Raw genomic sequence first — 23123 nt, forward strand, 5'->3', positions numbered from 1 at the left:
TCTTCATGCCTCGACCATTTCGAGACTCCTCGTCATGTCCGTGATCACATTCGGGACTCCGAACAACCTTCGGTACATCAAAACTCATAAACTCATAATATAACCGTCATCGAAACTTTAAGCGTGCGGACCCTATGTAGACATGACCGAGACACGTCTCCGGTCAATAACCAATAGCGGAACCTGGATGCTCATATTGGCTCCCACATATTCTACGAAGATCTTTATTGGTCAGACCGCATAACAACATACGTTGTTCCCTTTGTCATCGGTATGTTACTTGCCCGAGATTCGATCGTCGGTATCTCAATACCTAGTTCAATCTCGTTACCGGCAAGTCTCTTTACCCATTCCGTAATACATCATCCCGCAACTAACTCATTGGTTGCAATGCTTGCAAGGATTAAGTGATGTGCATTACCGAGTGGGCCCAGAGATACCTCTCCGACAATCGGAGTGACAAATCTTAATCTCGAAATATGCCAACCCAACAAGTACCTTCGGAGACACCTGTAGAGCACCTTTATAATCACCCAGTTACGTTGTGACGTTTGGTAGCACACAAAGTGTTCCTCCGATAAACGGGAGTTGCATAATCTTATAGTCATAGGAACATGTATAAGTCATGAAGAAAGCAATAGCAATATACTAAACGATCGAGTGCTAAGCTAACGGAATGGGTCAAGTCAATCACATCATTCTTCTAATGATGTGATCCCGTTAATCAAATGACAACTCATGTCAATGGCTAGGAAACATAACCATCTTTGATCAACGAGCTAGTCAAGTAGAGGCATACTAGTGACACTCTGTTTGTCTATGTATTCACACATGTATTATGTTTCCGGTTAATACAATTCTAGCATGAATAATAAACATTTATCATGATATAAGGAAATAAATAATAACTTTATTATTGTCTCTAGGGCATATTTCCTTCAGTCTCCCACTTGCACTAGAGTCAATAATCTAGATTACGCAGTAATGATTCTAACACCCATGGAGCCTTGGTGTTGATCACGTTTTGCTCGTGGAAGAGGCTTAGTCAATGGGTCTGCAACATTCAGATCCGTATGTATCTTGCAAATTTCTATGTCTCCCACCTGGACTAAATCCCGGATGGAATTGAAGCGTCTCTTGATGTGCTTGGTTCTCTTGTGAAATCTGGATTCCTTCGCCAAGGCAATTGCACCAGTATTGTCACAAAAGATTTTCATTGGACCCGATGCACTAGGTATGATACCTAGGTCGGATATGAACTCCTTCATCCAGACTCCTTCATTTGCTGCTTCTGAAGCAGCTATGTACTCCGCTTCACACGTAGATCCTTCCACAACGCTTTGTTTAGAACTGCACCAACTGACAGCTCCACCGTTCAATGTAAACACGTATCCGGTTTGCGATTTAGAATCGTCCGGATCAATGTCAAAGCTTGCATCGACGTAACCATTTACGACTAGCTCTTTGTCACCTCCATAAATGAGAAACGTATCCTTAGTCCTTTTCAGGTATTTCAGGATGTTCTTGACCGCTATCCAGTGATCCACTCCTGGATTACTTTGGTACCTCCCTGCCAAACTTATAGGTAGGCACACATCAGGTCTGGTACACAGCATTGCATACATGATAGAGCCTATGGCTGAAGCATAGGGAACATCTTTCATCTTCTCTCTATCTTCTGAAGTGGTCGGGCATTGAGTCTTACTCAACTTCACACCTTGTAACACAGGCAAAAACCCTTTCTTTGCTTGATCCATTTTGAACTTCTTCAAAACTTTGTCAAGTTATGTGCTTTGTGAAAGTCCAATTAAGCGTCTTGATCTATCTCTATAGATCTTAATGCCCAATATATAAGCAGCTTCACCGAGGTCTTTCATTGAAAAACTCTTATTCAAGTATCCCTTTACGCTATCCAGAAATTCTATATCATTTCCAATCAATAATATGTCATCCACATATAATATCAGAAATGCTACAGAGCTCCCACTCACTTTATTGTAAATACAGGCTTCTCCAAAAGTCTGTATAAAACCAAATGCTTTGATCACACTATCAAAGCGTTTATTCAAACTCCGAGAGGCTTGCACCAGTCCATAAATGGATCGCTGGAGCTTGCACACTTTGTTAGCTCCTTTTGGATCGACAAAACCTTCCGGTTGCATCATAGACAACTCTTCTTCCAGAAATCCATTCAGGAATGCAGTTTTAACATCCATTTGCCAAATTTCATAATCATAAAATGCGGCAATTGCTAACATGATTCGGACAGACTTAAGCATCGCTACGGGTGAGAAAGTCCCATCATAGTCAATCCCTTGAACTTGTCAAAAACCTTTTGCACCAAGTCAAGCTTTATAGACAGTAACATTACCGTCCGCGTCAGTCTTCTTCTTGAAGATCCATTTATTCTCAATGGCTTGCCGATCATCGGGCAAGTCAACAAAAGTACATACTTTGTTATTGTTGGAAATATGCCCTAGAGGCAATAATAAAATGGTTATTATTGTATTTCCTTGTTCATGATAATTGTCTATTGTTCATGCTATAATTGTATAACTGGAAACCGTAATACAAGTGTGAATACATAGACCACAACGTGTCCCTAGTAAGCCTCTAGTTGACTAGCTCGTTGATCAATAGATGGTTATGGTTTCCTGACCATGGACATTGGATGTCATTGATAACGGGATCACATCATTAGGAGAATGATGTGATGGACAAGACCCAATCCTAAGCATAGCACAAGATCGTGTAGTTCGTTTGCTAAGAGCTTTTCTAATGTCAAGTATCGTTTCCTTAGACCATGAGATTGTGCAACTCCCGGATACCGTAGGAATGCTTTGGGTGTAGCAAACGTCACAACGTAACTAGGTGGCTATAAAGGTGCACTACAGGTATCTCCGAAAGTGTATGTTGGGTTGGCACGAATCGAGACTAGGATTTGTCACTCCGTATGACGGAGAGGTATCTCTGGGCCCACTCGGTAATACATCATCATAATGAGCTCAATGTGACTAATGAGTTAGCCACGGGATCATGCGTTATGGAACGAGTAAAGAGACTTGCCAGTAACGAGATTGAACGAAGTATTGGGATACCGACGATCGAATCTCGGGCAAGTAATATACCGATAGACAAAGGGAATTGTATACGGGATTGATTGAATCCCCGACATCGTGGTTCATCCGATGAGATCATCGTGGAACATGTGGGAGCCAATATGGGTATCCAGATCCCACTATTGGTTATTGGCCGGAGAGGTGTCTCGGTCATGTCTGCATGGTTCCCGAACCCGTAGGGTCTACACACTTAAGGTTCGGTGACGCTAGAGTTGTTATGGGAAATAGTATGTGGTTACCGAAGGTTGTTCGGAGTCCCGGATGAGATCCCGGACATGACGAGGAACTCCGGAGTGGTCCGGAGGTGAAGATCGATATATTGGACGAAGGGTATTGGAGTCCGGAATTGTTCTGGGAGTACCGGGTGACAACCAGCGTGACCGAAAGGTGTTTCGGAGGCCCCGACAAGCGTTGGGGGGGGGCTTATGGGCCAAGGGGAGGGGGCACACCAGCCCACTAAGGGGCTGTGCGCCCCTCCCAACCCCTCTCACATAACGTGGAGAGGTGGGGGCGCCTCCCCTAGGGCAGCCACCCCTCCCGGCTTGGGGGGCAAGTTTCCCAGGGGTGGGGGCGCCCAAACCCATCTAGGGTTTCCCCTGTGGCCGCCGCCCCTCCCCTAGGGAACCCTAGGGAGCCTCCTCCACCCCCCTTCCCCCTATATATAGGGAGGGAGAGCGAGGGCAGGCGCACCCCTTGCTTGGCGCACCCCTCTCCTCCTCAAACTCCTCCTTCTCCTCCGTAGAGCTTGGCGAAGCCCTGCAGGAATACCACAAGCTCCACCACCATGCCGTCGTGCTGCTAGAGTTCTCCCTCAACTTCTCCTCTCCCCTTGCTGGATCAAGAAGGAGGAGACGTCCCCGGTCTGTACGTGTGTTGAACGCGGAGGCGCTGTCCGTTCGGCGCTAGATCGGATCTTCCGCGATTTGAATCGTCGCGAGTACGACTCCATCAACCGCGTTCTTGTAACGCTTCCGCTTAGTGATCTTCAAGGGTATGAAGATGCACTCCCTCTCTCTCGTTGCTAGCATATCCTAGATTGATCTTGGTGACACGTAGGAAAATTTTGAATTATTACTACGTTCCCCAACAGTGGCATCATGAGCTAGGTCTATGCGTAGATTCTATGCACGAGTAGAACAGAAAGTAGTTGTGGGCGATGATTTGTTCAATTTGCTTGCCGTTACTAGTCTTATCTTGATTCGGCGGCATTGTGGGATGAAGCGGCCCGGACCAACCTTACACGTACACTTACGTGAGACAGGTTCCACCGACTGACATGCACTTGATGCATAAGGTGGCTAGCGGGTGTCTGTCTCTCCCACTTTAGTCGGATCAGATTCGATGAAGAGGGTCCTTATGAAGGGTAAATAGCAATTGGCATATCACCGTTGTGGCTTTTGCGTAGGTAAGAAACGTTCTAGCTAGAAACCCATAGCAGCCACGTAAAACATGCAACAACAATTAGAGGACGTCTAACTTGTTTTTGCAGGGTATGCTATGTGATGCGATATGGCCAAAAGGATGTGATGAATTATATATATGTGATGTATGAGATTGATCATGTTCTTGTAATAGGAATCACGACTTTCATGTCGATGAGTATGACAACCGGCAGGAGCCATAGGAGTTGTCTTAATTTATTGTATGACCTGCGTGTCAATGAAAAACGCCATGTAATTACTTTACTTTATTGCTAACTGTTAGCCATAGTAGTAGAAGTAATAGTTGGCGAGACAACTTCATGAAGACACGATGATGGAGATCATGGTGTCATGCCGGTGACGAAGGTGATCTTGCCGCGCCTCGATGATGGAGATCAAAAGGCGCAAGATGATATTGGCCATATCATGTCACTTTATGATTTGCATGTGATGTTTGTTATGTTTACATCTTATTTGCTTAGAACGACGGTAGCATAAATAAGATGACCCCTCACTAAAATTTCAAGAGATGTGTTCCCCCTAACTGTGCACCGTTGCGAAGGTTCGTTGTTTCGAAGCACCACGTGATGATCGGGTGTGATAGAATCTAACGTTCACATACAACGGGTGTAAGCCAGATTTACACATGAGAAACACTTAGGTTGACTTGACGAGCCTAGCATGTACAGACATGGCCTCGGAACACAAGAGACCGAAAGGTCGAACATGAGTCGTATAGTAGATACGATCAACATGAAGATGTTCACCGATGATGACTAGTCCGTCTCACGTGATGATCGGACACGACCTAGTTGACTCGGATCATGTATCACTTAGATGACTAGAGGGATGTCTATCTAAGTGGGAGTTCATTAAATAACCAGATGAACTTAATTATCATGAACATAGTCAAAAGGTCTTTGCAAATTATGTCGTAGCTTACGCTTTAGTTCTACTGTTTAAGATATGTTCCTAGAGAAAATTTAGTTGAAAGTTGATAGTAGAAATTATGCGGACTGGGTCCTTAAACTGAGGATTATCCTCATTGCTGCGTAGAAGGCTTATGTCCTTAATGCACCGCTCGGTGGGCTGAACCTCGAGCGTCGTCTGTAGATGTTGCAAAACATCTGACATACATGTTTTGATGACTACGTGATAGTTCAGTGCGTAATGCTAACGGTTTAAAATTGTGGCACCAAAGACGGTTTTGAAACGTCGCAGAACATATGAGATGTTCCAAAGACTGAAATTGGGATTTCAGACTAGTGCCCACGTCAAGAGGTATGAGACCTCTGACAAGTTTCTTAAGCCTGCAAACTAGGGAGAAAAGCTCAATCGTTGAGCATGTGCTCAGATTGTCTGAGTACTACAATCGCTTGAATCGAGTGGGAGTTGATCTTCCAGATGAGATAGTGATGGTTCTCCATAGTCACTGCCACCAAGCTATTAGAGCTTCGTGATGAACTATAACATATCAGGGATAGACATGATGATCCTTGAGCAACTCGCGATGTTTGACACCGCGAAAGTAGAAATCAAGTAGGAGCATCAATTGTTGATGGTTAGTAAAACCACTAGTTTCAAGAAGGGCAAGGGAAAGAAGGGATACTTCATGAAACGACAAATCAGTTGCTGCTCTAGTGAAGAAACCCAAGGTTGAACCCAAACCCGAGACTAAGTGCTTCTGTAATGAGGGGAACGGTCACTGAAGCAGAACTACTCTAGATACTTGGTAGATGAGAAGGCAGGCAAGGTCGACAGAAGTATATTGGATATACATTATATTAATGTGTACTTTACTAGTACTCCTAGTAGCACCAGGGTATTAGATACCGGTTCGGTTGCTAAGTGTTGGTAACTCGAAATAAAAGGCTACGGAATAAACGGAGACTAGCTAAAGGTGAGATGACGATATGTGTTCGAAGTGTTTCCAAGGTTGATGTAATCAAACATCGTACGCTCCCTCTACCATCGGGATTGGTATTAAACCTAAATAATTGTTATTTGGTGTTTGCGTTGAGCATAGACATGATTGGATTATGTTTATCGCAATACGGTTATTCATTTAAGGAGAATAATGGTTACTCTGTTTATTTGAATAATACCTTCAATGGTCTTGGACCTAAAATGAATGGTTTATTGAATCTCGATCGTAGTGATACACATGTTCATGCCAAAAGATATAAAATAGTAATGATAGTACCACATACTTGTGGCACTGCCACTTGAGTCATATTGGAATAAAACGCATGAAGAAGCTCCATGTTGATGGATCTTTGGACTCACTCGTTTTTGAAAACATTGAGACATGCGAACCATGTCTATTGGTATATATGCATGAATAAACTCCATACAGATGGATCGTTTTGACTCACTTGATTTTGAATCACTTGAGACATGCAAATCATACCACATGGGCAAGATGACTGAAAGGCCTCGTTTTCAGTAAGATGGAACAAGAAAGCAACTTGTTGGAAGTAATACATTTTGATGTGTGCAGTCCAATGAGTGTTGAGGCACGCAGTGGATATCGTTATGTTCTTACTTCACAGATGATTCGAGTAGATGCTAAGTATATTTACTTGATGAAACACAAGTCTGAATTATTGAAAGGTTTAAGTAATTTCAGAGTGAAGTTAAAGATCGTCGTGACAAGAGGATAAAATGTCTATGATATGATCATAGAGATGAATATCTGAGTTACGAGTTTGGCACACAATTAAGACATTGTGGAAATTGTTTCACAACTAATACCGCCTGGAACACCATAGTGTGATGGTGTGTCCGAACATCATAACTGCACCCTATTGGATATGGTGCATACCATGATGTCTCTCATCGAATTACCACTATCGTTTATGGGTTAGGCATTAGAGACAACCGCATTCACTTTAAATAGGCACCACGCAATTCCGTTGAGACGACACCGTATGAACTATGGTTCAGAGAAACCTAAGTTGTCATTTCTTAAAAGTTTGGGGCTGCGACGCTTATGTGAAAAAGTTTCAAGTTGATAAGCTCGAACCCAAAGAGGATAAATGCATCTTCATAGAATACCCAAAACAGTTGGGTATACCTCCTATTTCAGATCCGGAAGCAAAAGTGATTGTTTCTAGAAACGGGTCCTTTCTCGAGGAAAAGTTTCTCTCGAAAGAATTGAGTGGGAGGATGGTGGAGACTTGATGAGGTTATTGAACCGTCACTTCAACTAGTGTGTAGCAGGGCACAGGAAGTTGTTCCTATGGCACCTACACCAATTGAAGTGGAAGCTTATGATAGTGATCATGAAACTTCGGATCAAGTCACTACCAAACCTCGTAGGTCGACAAGGATGCGTACTACTTCAGAGTGGTACGTAATCCTGTCTTGGAAGTCATGTTGCTAGACAACAATGAACCTACGAGCTATGGAGAAGCGATGGTGGGCCCAGATTCCGATGAATGGCTCGAGGCCATAAAATCCGAGAGAGGATCCATGTATAAAAACAAAGTATAGACTTTGGAAGAACTACTTGATGGTCGTAAGGCTGTTGGGTGCCGATGGATTTTAAAAGGAAGACGGACAATGATGGTAAGTGTCACCATTAAGAAAGCTCGACTTGTCGTTAAGATGATTTCCGACAAGTTCAAGGAGTTGACTACGATGAGACTTTCTCACTCGTAGCGATGCTAAGAGTCTATTGGAATTATATTAGCAGGTACTGCATTATTTATGAAATCTTGCAGATAGGATGTCAAAATATTGTTTCCTCGACGATTTTCTTGAGGAAAGGTTGTATGTGATACAACCAGAAGGTTTTGTCAATCCTGAAAGATGCTAACAAGTATGCAAAGCTCCAGCAATCCTTCTAAGGACTGGAGTAAGCATCTCGGAGTTGGAATGTACGCTTTGATGAGATGATCAAAGATTTTGGGTTTATACAAAGTTTATGAGAAACTTGTAATTCCAAAGAAGTGAGTGGGAGCACTATAGAATTTTTGATGAGTATATGTCGTTAACATATTGTTGATCAGAAATGATGTAGAATTTCTGGAAAGCATACAGGGTTATTTGAAAAGTGTTTTTCAATGGAGAACCTGGATTAAGCTACTTGAACATTGACCATCAAGATCTATAAGGATAGATCAAAAACGCTTAATAGTACTTTCAAATGAATACATACCGTGACAAGATTTTGAAGGAGTTCAAAATAGATCAGCAAAGAAGGAGTTCTTGGCTGTGTTACAAGGTGTGAGTATTGAGTAAGACTCAAAACATGACCATGGCAGAAGAGAGAGAAAGGACGAAGGTTGTCCCCTATGCTTTAGACGTAGGCTCTACAGTATGCTATCCTGTGTACCGCACCTGAAGTGTGCCTTGCCATGAGTCAGTCAAGGGGTACAAGAGTGATCCAGGAATGGATCACATGACAGCGGTCGAACTTATCCTTAGTATCTAGTGGACTAAGGAATTTTCTCGATTATGGAGGTGGAAAAAGAGTTCGTCGTAAAGGTTACGTCGATGCAAACTTTGACACTAATCCAGATGACTCTGAGTAGTAAACCGGATTCGTATAGTAGAGCAGTTATTTGGAATAGCTCCAAGTAGCGCGTGGTAGCTGCATCTACAAGATGACATAGAGATTTGTAAAGCACACACGGATCTGGAAGGTTCAGACCCGTTGACTAAAAACCTCTCTCACAAGCGAGATATGAACAAACCCCATGGGTGTTGAATTCATTACAATCACATAGTGATGTGAACTAGATTATTGACTCTAGTGCAAGTGGGAGACTGTTGGAAATATGCCCTAGAGGCAATAATAAAATGGTTATTATTGTATTTCCTTGTTCATGATAATTGTATATTGTTCATGCTATAATTGTATTAACTGGAAACCGTAATACATGTGTGAATACATAGACCACAACGTGTCCCTAGTAAGCCTCTAGTTGACTAGCTCGTTGATCAATAGATGGTTATGGTTTCCTGACCATGGACATTGGATGTCATTGATAACGGGATCACATCATTAGGAGAATGATGTGATGGACAAGACCCAATCCTAAGCATAGCACAAGATCGTGTAGTTCGTTTGCTAAGAGCTTTTCTAATGTCAAGTATCGTTTCCTTAGACCATGAGATTGTGCAACTCCCGGATACCGTAGGAATGATTTGGGTGTAAAAACGTCACAACGTAACTGTGTGGCTATAAAGGTGCACTACAGGTATCTCCGAAAGTGTCTGTTGGGTTGGCACGAATCAAGACTGGGATTTGTCACTCCGTATGACGGAGAGGTATCTCTGGGCCCACTCGGTAATGCATCATCACAATGAGCTCAATGTGACTAATGAGTTAGCCACGGGATCATGCGTTACGGAACGAGTAAAGAGACTTGCCGGTAACGAGATTGAACGAGGTATTGGGATACCGACGATCGAATCTCGGGCAAGTAACATACCGATAGACAAAGGGAATTGTATACGGGATAGATTGAATCCCCGACATCGTGGTTCATCCGATGAGATCATCGTGGAACATGTGGGAGCCAATATGGGTATCCAGATCCCACTATTGGTTATTGGCCGGAGAGGTGTCTCGGTCATGTCTACATGGTTCCCGAACCCATAGGGTCTACACACTTAAGGTTCGGTGACGCTAGAGTTGTTATGGGAAATAGTATGTGGTTACCGAAGGTTGTTCGGAGTGCCGGATGAGATCCCGGACGTGACGAGGAACTCCGGAGTGGTCCGAAGGTGAAGATCGATATATTGGACGAAGGGTATAGGAGTCCGGAATTGTTCTGGGAGTACCGGGTGACGACCAGCGTGACCGAAAGGTGTTTCGGAGGCCCCGACAAGCGTTGGGGGGCCTTATGGGCCAAGGGGAGGGGGCACACCAGCGCACTAAGGGGCTGTGCGCCCCTCCCAACCCCTCTCACGTAACGTGGAGAGGTGGGGGCGCCTCCCCTAGGGCAACCACCCCTCCCGGCTTGGGGGGCAAGTTTCCCAGGGGTGGGGGCGCCCAAACCCATCTAGGGTTTCCCCTGTGGCCGCCGCCCCTCCCCTAGGGAACCCTAGGGCGCCTCCTCCACCCCCTTCCCCCTATATATAGTGAGGGAGAGAGAGGGCAGCCGCACCCCTTGCCTGGCGTAGCCCTCTCCTCCTCAAACTCCTCCTTCTCCTCCGTAGAGCTTGGCGAAGCCCTGCAGGAATACCACAAGCTCCACCACCACGTCGTCGTGCTGCTGGAGTTCTCCCTCAACTTCTCCTCTCCCCTTGCTGGATCAAGAAGGAGGAGACGTCCCCGGTCTGTACGTGTGTTGAACGCGGAGGCGCTGTCCGTTCGGCGCTAGATCGGATCTTCCGCGATTTGAATCGCCGCGAGTACGACTCCATCAACCGCGTTCTTGTAACGCTTCCGCTTAGCGATCTTCAAGGGTATGAAGATGCACTCCCTCTCTCTCGTTGCTAGCATCTCCTAGATTGATCTTGGTGACACGTAGGAAAATTTTGAATTATTACTACGTTCCCCAACAGTTCTCATACATGGATTCCATCTCAGATTTCATGGCTTCAAGCCATTTTGCGGAATCTGGGCCCACCATCGCTTCTTCATAGTTCGTAGGTTCGTCATGGTCTAGTAACATAACCTCCAGAACAGGATTACCGTACCACTCTGGTGCGGATCTTACTCTGGTTGACCTACGAGGTTCAGTAACAACTTGATCTAAAGTTTCATGATCATCATCATTAACTTCCTCATTAATTGGTATAGACGTCATAGGAACCGGTTTCTGTGATGAACTACTTTCCAATAAGGGAGCAGGTACGGTTACCTCATCAAGTTCTACTTTCCTCCCACTCACTTCTTTCGAGAGAAACTCCTTCTCTAGAAAGGATCCATTCTTAGCAACGAATGTCTTGCCTTCGGATCTGTGATAGAAGGTGTACCCAACAGTCTCCTTTGGGTATCCTATGAAGACACATTTCTCTGATTTGGGTTCGAGCTTATCAGGTTGAAGCTTTTTCACATAAGCATCGCAGCCTCAAACTTTAAGAAATGACAACTTTGGTTTCTTGCCAAACCACAGTTCATAAGGCGTCGTCTCAACGGGTTTTGATGGTGTCCTATTTAACGTGAATGCAGCCGTCTCTAAAGCATAACCCCAAAACGATAGCGGTAAATCAGTAAGAGACATCATAGATCGCACCATATCTAGTAAAGTACGATTACGACGTTCGGACACACCATTATGCTGTGGTGTTCCGAGTGGCATGAGTTGCGAAACTATTCCGCATTGTTTCAAATGTAGACCAAACATGTAACTCAAATATTCTCCTCCACGATCAGAGCATAGAAACTTTATTTTCTTGTTACGATGATTTTCAACTTCACTCTGAATTTTTTTTGAACTTTTCAAATGTTTCAGACTTATGTTTCATTAAGTAGATATACCCATATCTGCTTAAATCATCTGTGAAGGTGAGAAAATAACGATACCCGCCGCGAGCCTCAATATTCATTGGTCCGCATACATCAGTATGTATGATCTCCAATAAATCGGTTGCTCGCTCCATAGTTCCGGAGAACGGCGTTTTAGTCATCTTGCCCATGAGGCATGGTTCGCAAGTACCAAGTGATTCATAATCAAGTGATTCCAAAAGTCCATCAGTATGGAGTTTCTTCATGCGCTTTACACCAATATGACCCAAACGGCAGTGCCACAAATAAGTTGCACTATCATTATCAACTCTGCATCTTTTGGCTTCAACAATGAATATGTGTATCACTACTATTGAGATTCATCAAAAATAGACCACTCTTCAAGGGTGCATGATCATAAAAGATATTACTCATATAAATAGAACAACCATTATTCTCTGATTTAAATGAATACCGTCTCGCATCAAACAAGATCCAGATATAATGTTCATGCTCAACGCTGGCACCAAATAACAATTATTTAGGTCTAATACTAATCCCGAAGGTAGATGTAGAGGTAGCGTGCCGACGGCGATCACATCAACTTTGGAACCGTTTCCCACGCGCATCGTCACCTCGTCCTTGGCCAGTGTTCGCTTAATCCGTAGTCCCTGTTTTGAGTTGCAAATATTAGCAACAGAACCAGTATCAAATACCCAGGTGCTACTGCGAGCTCTGGTAAGGTACACATCAATAACATGTATATCACATATACCTTTGTTCACCTTGCCATCCTTCTTATCCGCCAAATACTTGGGGCAGTTCCGCTTCCAGTGACCAGTCTGCTTGCAGTAGAAGCACTCAGTCTCAGGTTTAGGTCCAGACTTGGGTGTCTTCTCTTGAGCAGCAACTTGCTTGCTGTTCTTTTTGAAGTTTCCCTTCTTCTTTCCTTTGCCCTTTTTCTTGAAACTGGTGGTCTTGTTAACCATCAACACTTGATGCTCCTTCTTGATTTCTACCTCCGCAGCCTTTAGCATTGCGAAGAGCTCGGGAATCGTCTTATCCATCCCTTGCATGTTATAGTTCATCACGAAGCTCTTGTAGCTTGGTTGCAGTGATTGAAGAATTCTGTCAATGACGCTATCATCCGGAAGATTAACTCCCAGTTGAATCAAGTGATTGTTATACCCAGACATTCTGAGTATATGCTCACTGACAGAACTATTCTCCTCCATCTTGCAGCTGTAGAACTTATTGGAGACTTCATATCTCTCAATCCGGGCATTTGCTTGAAATATTAACTTCAACTCCTGGAACATCTCATATGCTCCATGACGTTCAAAACGTCGTTGAAGTCCCGGTTCTAAGCCGTAAAGCATGGCACACTGAACTATTGAGTAGTCATCAGCTTTGCTTTGCCAGACATTCATAACATCTGGTATTGCTCCCGCAGTAGGTTTGGCACCTAGCGGTGCTTCCAGGACGTAATTCTTCTGTGCAGCAATGAGGATAATCCTCAAGTTACGGACCCAGTCCGTGTAATTGCTACCATCATCTTTCAACTTTGCTTTCTCAAGGAACGCATTAAAATTCAACGGAACAACAACACGGGCCATCTATCTACAATCAACATAGACAAGCAAGATACTATCAGGTACTAAGTTCATGATAAATTTAAGTTCAATTAATCATATTACTTAAGCACTCCCACTTAGATAGACATCCCTCTAATCCTCTAAGTGATCACGTGATCCATATCAACTAAACCATAACCGATCATCACGTGCAATGGAGTAGCTTTCAATGGTGAACATCATTATGTTGATCATATCTACTATATGATTCACGCTCGACCTTTCGTTCTCAGTGTTCCGAGGCCATATCTGCATATGCTAGGCTCGTCAAGTTTAACCTGAGTATTCTGCGTGTGCAAAACTGGCTTGCACCCGTTGTAGATGGATGTAGAGCTTATCATACCCGATCATCACGTGGTGTCTGGGCACGACGAACTTTGGCAACGGTGCATACTCAGGGAGAACACTTTTATCTTGAAATTTAGTGAGAGATCATCTTATAATGCTACCGTCAATCAAAGCAAGATAAGATGCATAAAAGATAAACATCACATGCAATCAATATAAGTGATATGATATGGCCATCATCATCTTGTGCTTGTGATCTCCATCTTCGAAGCACCGTCATGATCACCATCGTCACCGGCGCGACACCTTGATCTCCATCGTAGCATCGTTGTCGTCTCGCCAATCTTATGCTTCTACGACTATCGCTACCGCTTAGTGATAAAGTAAAGTATTACAGGGCGATTGCATTGCATACAATAAAGCGACAACCATATGGCTCCTGCCAGTTGCCGATACTCGGTTACAAAACATGATCATCTCATACAATGAAATATAGCATCATGCCTTGACCATATCACATCACAACATGCCCTGCAAAAACAAGTTAGACGTCCTCTACTTTGTTGTTGCAAGTTTTACGTGGGTGCTACGGGCTGAGCAAGAACCGTTCTTACCTACGCATCAAAACCACAACGATAGTTTGTCAAGTTGGTGCTGTTTTAACCTTCGCAAGGACCAGGCGTAGCCACACTTGGTTCAACTAAAGTTGGAGAAACTGACACCCGCCAGCCACCTGTGTGCAAAGCACGTCAGTAGAACCAGTCTCGCGTAAGCGTACGCGTAATGTCGGTCCGGGCCGCTTCATCCAACAATACCGCCGAACCAAAGTATGACATGCTGGTAAGCAGTATGACTTATATCGCCCATAACTCACTTGTGTTCTACTCGTGCATATGACATCTACGCATAAAATCAGGCTCGGATGCCACTGTTGGGGAACGTAGTAATTTCAAAAAAATTCCTACGCACACGCAAGATCATGGTGATGCATAGCAACGAGAGGGGAGAGTGTTGTCCACGTACCCTCATAGACCGAAAGCGCAAGCATTAGCACAACGCGGTTGATGTAGTCGTACGTCTTCACGATCCGACCGATCAAGTACCAAACGCAGGGCACCTCTGAGTTCAGCACACGTTCAGCCCGATGACGTCCCTCGAACTCCGATCCAGCCGAGTGTTGAGGGAGAGTTTCGTCAGCACGACGGCGTGGTGACGATGACGATGTTCTACCGATGCGGGGCTTCGCCTAAGCACCGCTACAGTATTATCGAGGTGGACTATGGTGGAGGGGGGCATCGCACACGGCTAAAAGATCAAATCAATTGTTGTGTCTCTAGGGTGCCCCCCTGCCCCCGTATATAAATGAGCAAGGGGGGAGGTGCGGCCGGCCAGGAGGAGGCGCGGCAGGAGGAGTCTTACTCCCACCGGGAGTAGGACTCCCTCCCTTCCTTGTTGGATTAGGAGAAGGAGGGAAGGAGGAAGAGGAGAAGAAGGAAAGGGGGGCGCCGCCCCCCCTCCTTGTCCAATTCGGACTAGAGGGGGAGGGGGCGTGCGGCCTGCCCTGGCCGCCCCTCCTCTTCTCCACCAAGGCCCACTATGGCCCATTAAACCCCCGGGAGGTTCCGGTAACCCCTCCGGTACTCCGGTAAAATCCCGATTTCACCCGGACCACTGCCGATATCCAAATATAGGCTTCCAATATATCAATCTTCATGTCTCGACCATTTCGAGACTCCTCATCATGTCTGTGATCACATCCGGGACTCCGAACAACCTTCGGTACATCAAAACTCATAAAGTCATAATATAACCGTCATCGAAACTTTCAGCGTGCGGACCCTACGGGTTCGAGAACTATGTAGACATGACCGAGACACGTCTCCGGTCAATAACCAATAGCGGAACCTGGATGCTCATATTGGCTCCCACATATTCTACGAAGATCTTTATCGGTCAGACCGCATAACAACATACGTTGTTCCCTTTGTCATCGGTATGTTACTTGCCCGAGATTCGATCGTCGGTATCTCAATACCTAGTTCAATCTCGTTACCGGCAAGTCTCTTTACCCATTCCGTAATACATCATCCCGCAACTAACTCATTGGTTGCAATGCTTGCAAGGATTAAGTGATGTGCATTACCGAGTGGGCCCAGAGATACCTCTCCGACAATCGGAGTGACAAATCTTAATCTCGAAATATGCCAACCCAACAAGTACCTTCGGAGACACCTGTAGAGCACCTTTATAATCACCAAGTTACGTTGTGACGTTTGGTCGCACACAAAGTGTTCCTCCGATAAACGGGAGTTGCATAATCTTATAGTCATAGGAACATGTATAAGTCATGAAGAAAGCAATAGCAATATACTAAACGATCGAGTGCTAAGCTAACGGAATGGGTCAAGTCAATCACATCATTCTTCTAATGATGTGATCCCGTTAATCAAATGACAACTCATGTCAATGGCTAGGAAACATAACCATCTTTGATCAACGAGCTAGTCAAGTAGAGGCATACTAGTGACACTCTGTTTGTCTATGTATTCACATAAGTATTATGTTTCCGGTTAATACAATTCTAGCATGAATAATAAACATTTATCATGATATAAGGAAATAAATAATAACTTTATTATTGCCTCTAGGGCATATTTCCTTCATATATTGCATAAACATTGCCTTGGATATCGTCATAACTTTGCGCTTTTCTATCAATTGCTGGACAGTAATCTGTTCACCCACGTTATTTGCCTTCATGAGAGAAGCCTCTAGTGAAACCTATGGCCCCCGGGTCTATTTTCCATCATATTAGTTTCCGATCTACTATTTTGCAATCTTTTACTTTCAGATCTATAAACCAAAAAACCCAAAAATATTTACTTTATCTTTTGTTTAGTTTTATCTATCTCTATCAGATCTCACCTTTGCAAGTGACCGTGAAGGGATTGACAACCCCTTTATCGCGTTGGGTGCAATTGTTTGATTGTTTGTGCAGGTATTGGTGATTTGAGCGTTCTTCTCCTAATAGATTGATACCTTGGTACTCTAACTGAGGGAAATACTTATTTCTACTTTGCTGCATCACCCTTTCCTCTTCAAGGGAAAAACCAACGCAAGCTCAAGAAGTAGCACATCCATGGTTGCTTTGGAGTGGCTCGGCGTCTGTTGCGGCGATCGGCTGTTGCCTTGCTCCATGACACCACCACATCTGATGGCCGAGGGACGCCCATTCATCTTCCCCCCGACCAAGGAGGTAAAAGGGAGGCAACGCTAAATCTCCACGGAGTCTGTGGCATGGAGCCACAGAGGTCTTGTCATCCCAAGTGGCGTCTTCCTCGACGATGATGAGGATATGCATGTATATGTTGGATCGTCCCATCAATGTTCTACGACCCTCTTTGTAAAATCCAGGGTCTAGTTTGCTATTTTTATTTGCAGTTATGTGTCCTTCTGTAACTTGTTGTGTATCTTCATGTTTTTTATTTATTTAATGCACCTTTGTGATCTAGAAGGACCCCAACCTCCACATTTTTATTAAATGCAATTTAGATCATGAATTGTAAAAAGCATGAGTTATGCATTTCAAAATTATAAAAGAGTCTTGCTATGCATATGATTCTTTATGTATGATCCTTGTGCAGCACATCAGATCAGGCCATTGGAGGGGGGGGGGAATACAACACATCAGTGAATTATCCACCATACATGGATCGCCCCAAGAAACGTCATATGTTCAACTGTTTGGATTAAAAAGTTGACCTATGTCAGAAATCTAAGAATCAAAATATGATTTTTGTAAAGAACAAATGGCCCAAAAGAATAAAAGTTAATTAGATGGTTTTCTTGGGGTGGAACCGAAATACAACACACCAATGAATCATCCATCATGCATGGATCGCACCAAGAGACGTCTTATGTGCATCAGTCGGAACTTTTAACACTGTTTGAAAAATCTACGAATACATGTTGCTTGTAAGTGTGAGAGTGTCAAGATGAGATCTTATCTTTATAAGCAAATACGAAGTTAGTACATCAAAACTATTTCTCATTAAACTTCTTCGAAGATTTGGGGTCTCGTATTATTTTAAAATAACAAAGCGATATATTTGGTGGTGTTATCTTTTTTGTGTGAAAATTGTTAGTGTTATGTTGATAGCATGCTTGGAAATATATGAGACATCATTGAAGATGTGACCAATGTAATGAAACCTATAGTCACAGTTTTATCAAATCTTTCAAAATTTGGAAAGATTATTCGGCCTTAGTATGTTTTCTTTCACATTTTCCACTTCCGTACTAACAAATATAACCTTGGTTTGTCACTTGTCGCGTAGTAGTCTTTAGTCTATATTTTTCATGCAACTTTTTAATGTATCTTGTGAAGCGTGTATCATAAATATTGATCTGGAAACTTACAACTAATTTCTACATATGTGGGACCACCTTATACAGGTTCTATTAGATTGTTGTAAATTTCTAAACTCCTTTTCTATCATTTAGAATATAGATAAATATTTGCAAATTTAACTTTACCTAAATGTACATTATGGATACAATTGACATCAAGATAATTATACGTGAGTTTAAAATGTTGCAAAGTATATTTCATCATCACAATGATTTTATTGCATTGTATTTAAATTGATCAAATATTAATATGATCAATGTTCAAATATAAGAAAACGAAAACCTGAAGTCTGTTTACACGGGCAGCTAAAAGTTTCAACCCGCACTGGCACGAGGGGAGACAAAATATGTAGCCCACGCGGCACGAAGCCACCAACTCGCAGTTGCAATTATCAACCTCCTCCTGCTAGTCGTCGTGGCCTAGCTTCACCTCGCCGCCACCTTGACCTTATCCGCCTCCACCCCTCACCGCCCCCCCCCCCCACCTAGCTTCAGATCGGCTCGACCCCTCCCCTCCACACTCCACAACAGCCATGGCCGGAGGCTGGTGGAGACGTTTTTTCCTCCTCCATTTCTATCCTCCCGTAAAAATCAGCCAGATCCTGTCTGCCGCCAGTTCTGGTGGCGACCTATGGTGCTAGATCAGTGCCTCTTTCCTCTCTTTAAGCAAAAATCTTTTTCCTCTCGCTTTGGTTGCTTATTTCTTCTCTTTCTACAGAAACAGTACTGCTAGCAGTAGTGGCGGACAACGGCGAGCAGCTGCGCATCTTGACGGGGGAGCGGCGATGCAGCTGATGGGCGAGCTGTGGCGCGTGCTGATGGCCGAGGGGTGGCGCGTGCTTGTAGAATAAATTTAAGACATATCGTCGATCATCCGAAGACCAAGCAATCATACGAGCACAACATCGAAATTTGTTAATGAGCTTTACCGATATGACTACATCCCGGGGCGACTACGGGCGCTCCTTCCCGTGACACCATCACAATACTGCACACCGGCCATCCGGGCACCAGCACACGTCGCCGACTCTCCCTTGCGCGCCTGTGCTATTATGTTGGCATATGTTTGATCGTGTGTCTACCCTCGCTATATATGAGAGGTCTAGGATACAAGTGTCCTACTAGGACACGACACCATATCCTATATAAACACAATACAACTACAAGTCCAACTGTAACCTACCTTGTACACATTATTCGACACAACTCTAACAAACTCCACCTTGGCGAATATTCTTCACCACTTGAATTCGTTCATGCGTCAAACTTTCATGTACATTGGACTTAAGCTTATCCCATGACTACCGCTACTATTCCAAAGACTCCATATGACTCCACATGCAACTTGTAGTCCTTTTTTTTCATGACCACAGTCAACACTCGAGCACAATTAAATTTCTCTCTACTCTAGTCTGTGCTAGTAACTTCCATAGTATCCGTTCAACGCCATAACACACTGATCACTGACTTGCGTGAAAGTGAACAACTCACATATTGGGTGTCACACATAAGAGTTATCTGAACTCAACATCACCGCTCCTTTCTTGACTGTCTGTCTGAAACTTGAAAGAATTTCACCATTGCGTGTAGTCATCCTGAGTTAAATTCGCAGTTGTCTTACCACATGTATGACCACCATAGCCCTGGCCCGTCTCCATGACTCGTGCATACCGCACGCCTCGCCGCTATTACCGCGTCGAGCCTCCGCTGTCCTGGTCGAGTCTCAAGGGTCGCGAACCCAGACCACTCAACCCCCGCTTCAGAGTACCACCGATCATCACCGATCGATAACGAGTTTCACGCTTCCATCAGACCACTGGGCTCCAGTCCAAATTATGTGTCCCTCGCTTTTCCCCCCTGCTGAATAGGCTTTGATTCCGTGGATCCTTACACCGTAGCCCCTCAATCCAGCTCCACCTTCAACATGACTTCATGGTAGATGATCAGTCCACCCTCGTGCCCTGTCGACTTGAAGCTCCGTGTGTACATCACCTTAAATCAACTCCGCGCCATAGTCTTGTCGAAGCCACACAAGCCCTCAGGCCCGCGCGCCACGTTTCTATGTCGTCGTCGCTGATCCTACCACCGTCTTCTGTACCAACCGACATCCATGTCGATCTGTCAGGCTGTCAAGTGTTACCCAGTCGAACTTGTCCAGCTGCATGACATGCTCGAGGCTCCCAAATCGTCTTCCACGAATTTCCATCCATCACATGATAACTCAATCTTAACCGACTTGACTTCCCGCAACACTTTCAAGCATCCCTGTTGTGCAACAAATCTTCCATCATTGTCTGCCATAACCCAAGGTTTTCAGTCCCTTGAACTTCTCCACCTCAAATCTGGTACCCGCTGGCGCCCTGGTTCTTCATATGGCTGACTCCATGAAAAAATTATTTGACATTTCCACGCAACGCTCAAGTACACGAACACTGCTACTAGCAAAACCAACCAAACTTGGTCTTCACGTGAGCAGCTCCGGTCTTACTTTCACTCCTGATGCTAATTGCTTTTGCCTTGCCAATGCCTCTTTGCTGATTCCCGATGGATGTGAATCACGTGTCAATGGATTTTCCCTTCCGCCGAATCAATCTGTCTTCTGCCTCGCTGTGTCACACGAGGACTCGTTCCTCTTATTTTTTCTCAAAACAAATCCCGTGATCTTCAACACCAGCAGTCTGCTCCTCGCGATTGATTAGCCGAAATCACTAACTGAGGAGTACTCGTTGCAAAGATCCTCGCATTGCGACAAATGGCATGCTGCATGTGCGTCACTTGTCGCAACCTGAAAATTTTCTCTTTTTTCATATCCGTTTATTCAAAATGTTTTATCTCTTATACCATGTGTCCAAATCTCGAACCGTTTTCACCGTTAGATTCGTCGCGTCGAGATCTTCAAAACTAGATCCCATGTTGATAGGTTTTGATGAACTTTTTTTTTCACGAAAAAATCATACAAAAAACCGAATTGGGAGCATGGTTTTTTCCCTTTTCGAAAGAGGCACGCCCGTGCCTCCCTCGAAATCACAACCGTGCCTCTCGCGGAAGCAAAACCGTGCCTCTCCCGGAAGGAAAAAAATAGAAAACGTGTTTTTTCCGTTTCCTAGAGGCACGCCTCTCGCGAAAGCACGACCGTACCTCTCGCGGAAGAAAAAAAAGAAAACGTGTTTTTTTTCCGTTTCCGAGAGGCACGACCATGACTGTCGCAAAGGCACACAACCATGCCTCTCGCAGAAGCAAAACCATGCCTCTAACAGAAAGAAAAAACCAGAAAATGCGTTTTTTTTGTTTTCGAGAGGCACGGTCGTGGCTCTCGCGAAAGCACGACCGTGCCTCTCGCGGAAGCGGAACCGTGACTCTCGCGGAAGGAAAGGAAACAGAAAACGCGTATTTTTTTCGTTTCCGAATGGCACAGCCATGACTCGGGCGAAAGCAAAGCCGCGTCTCTCGCGGAAGCAAAATCGTGACACTCGTCAAAGAAAAAACGTGTTTTTTCACGCAATTTTTTTTAATTTTTTAATCCAAAAGCTAAAGAAGACCGGTGAAAAACCAAAACGTCGAAAGAACCCAGTAAAAACCGTTTAAAAAGCCGAAAACGTGTGTAGAAAAATAAAAAAATAAAATTCGGAGAGAGTGCCTAGAGCGCAACAGTGACGGAGCGGCTGAGAGCGCGCCAAGTAGCGCTGATCGTTATGAGGCTCTCGAAGGAGTGCTCGTCAACTAGTTGCTCTCTCTGGTTAGCTCACAACGTCGTGCCTTGATGGGCCCTGTTCCCGCTGGCTCGGGCCTTGCCTAAGCCGCTTCGGCCTGTAGCCAGCCAGCGCCTGGCCCGCTTGCCCGTAGCTTCTGGATCGATCCATCGTGCTGCAGCTCCAAGCGTACGCCCCCATGCAACCGCCTATTTCGATCTCGCCGAGAACTCTGCCTCCTTCCGATTGCTATTCCAAAAAACGCCGCTCTTCGGATCGGCCCTCGTCTGTACATGCCCCTCTGTTGCAAACAATGTAAATCCACAACTAGCGTTTTTCTCCTCTAGATCAACTAACTGGTCTCTGATCAACCTACCTCATGATACCACTTGTTATAATAAATCTGAGGCACTTCGTCGATCATCCGAGGACCAAGCAATCACACGAGCACGACACCGAGATTTGTTAACGAGATTCACCAATATGGGTACATCCCCGGGGCCTGACTATAGGCGCTCCTCACCATGACACCGCTACAATACCGCACCCGGTCACCCTGGACACCGGCACATGCCGCCGGCTTCCTCTACATTCATGTGCTACTATGTTGGCATAGGTTACGGCTACCCGAGTGAGGGCTTTTGGTGGCCGAGCTACAGGCAGGCCGGAATCCGGCTCATCTGTTTGGGCCTTGGGATTCGGAACCTGTCAGTTCATGGCAGCTGCGTTGCCAGGCCTAGTGAGGGAAATACGGCCCATGATACTCCTATCTGCGCGTAGGCGTATTGTGTTCGACCCATCGGACGGAGCTGTTCCCGAGCCTGGAAAGGGTTGTGACATGTGTGTCCTGCGACGGGAATTAGGGACATGTTGGGTGGTTCAAAACAGCACAGGTAAATGGATCCAATGCGACTCCGTCAGACCCCACCCCACGCCGCTCGGGCTTACCTTATGGAGCAGATAGAGCCACGGCACAAGATTCGCTCCCCACCCCATTCTCTTTCACACACCGGCACGACGGCGGCGACTGTGCTCCGGCAAGGCAATATGTCCACCGACGGCCTCGAGCTCGACGGGTATGTTCATTTTGCTACGCTGATTCCCTTCTTCTCTCTCTTGCGTGTGGATTCAACGGCGTGGGATTGGAAAGTACTTGC

This window comes from Aegilops tauschii, chromosome 2 (genome assembly GCF_002575655.3).
Source record: "Aegilops tauschii subsp. strangulata cultivar AL8/78 chromosome 2, Aet v6.0, whole genome shotgun sequence".
NCBI classification, from domain to species: domain Eukaryota; kingdom Viridiplantae; phylum Streptophyta; class Magnoliopsida; order Poales; family Poaceae; genus Aegilops; species Aegilops tauschii.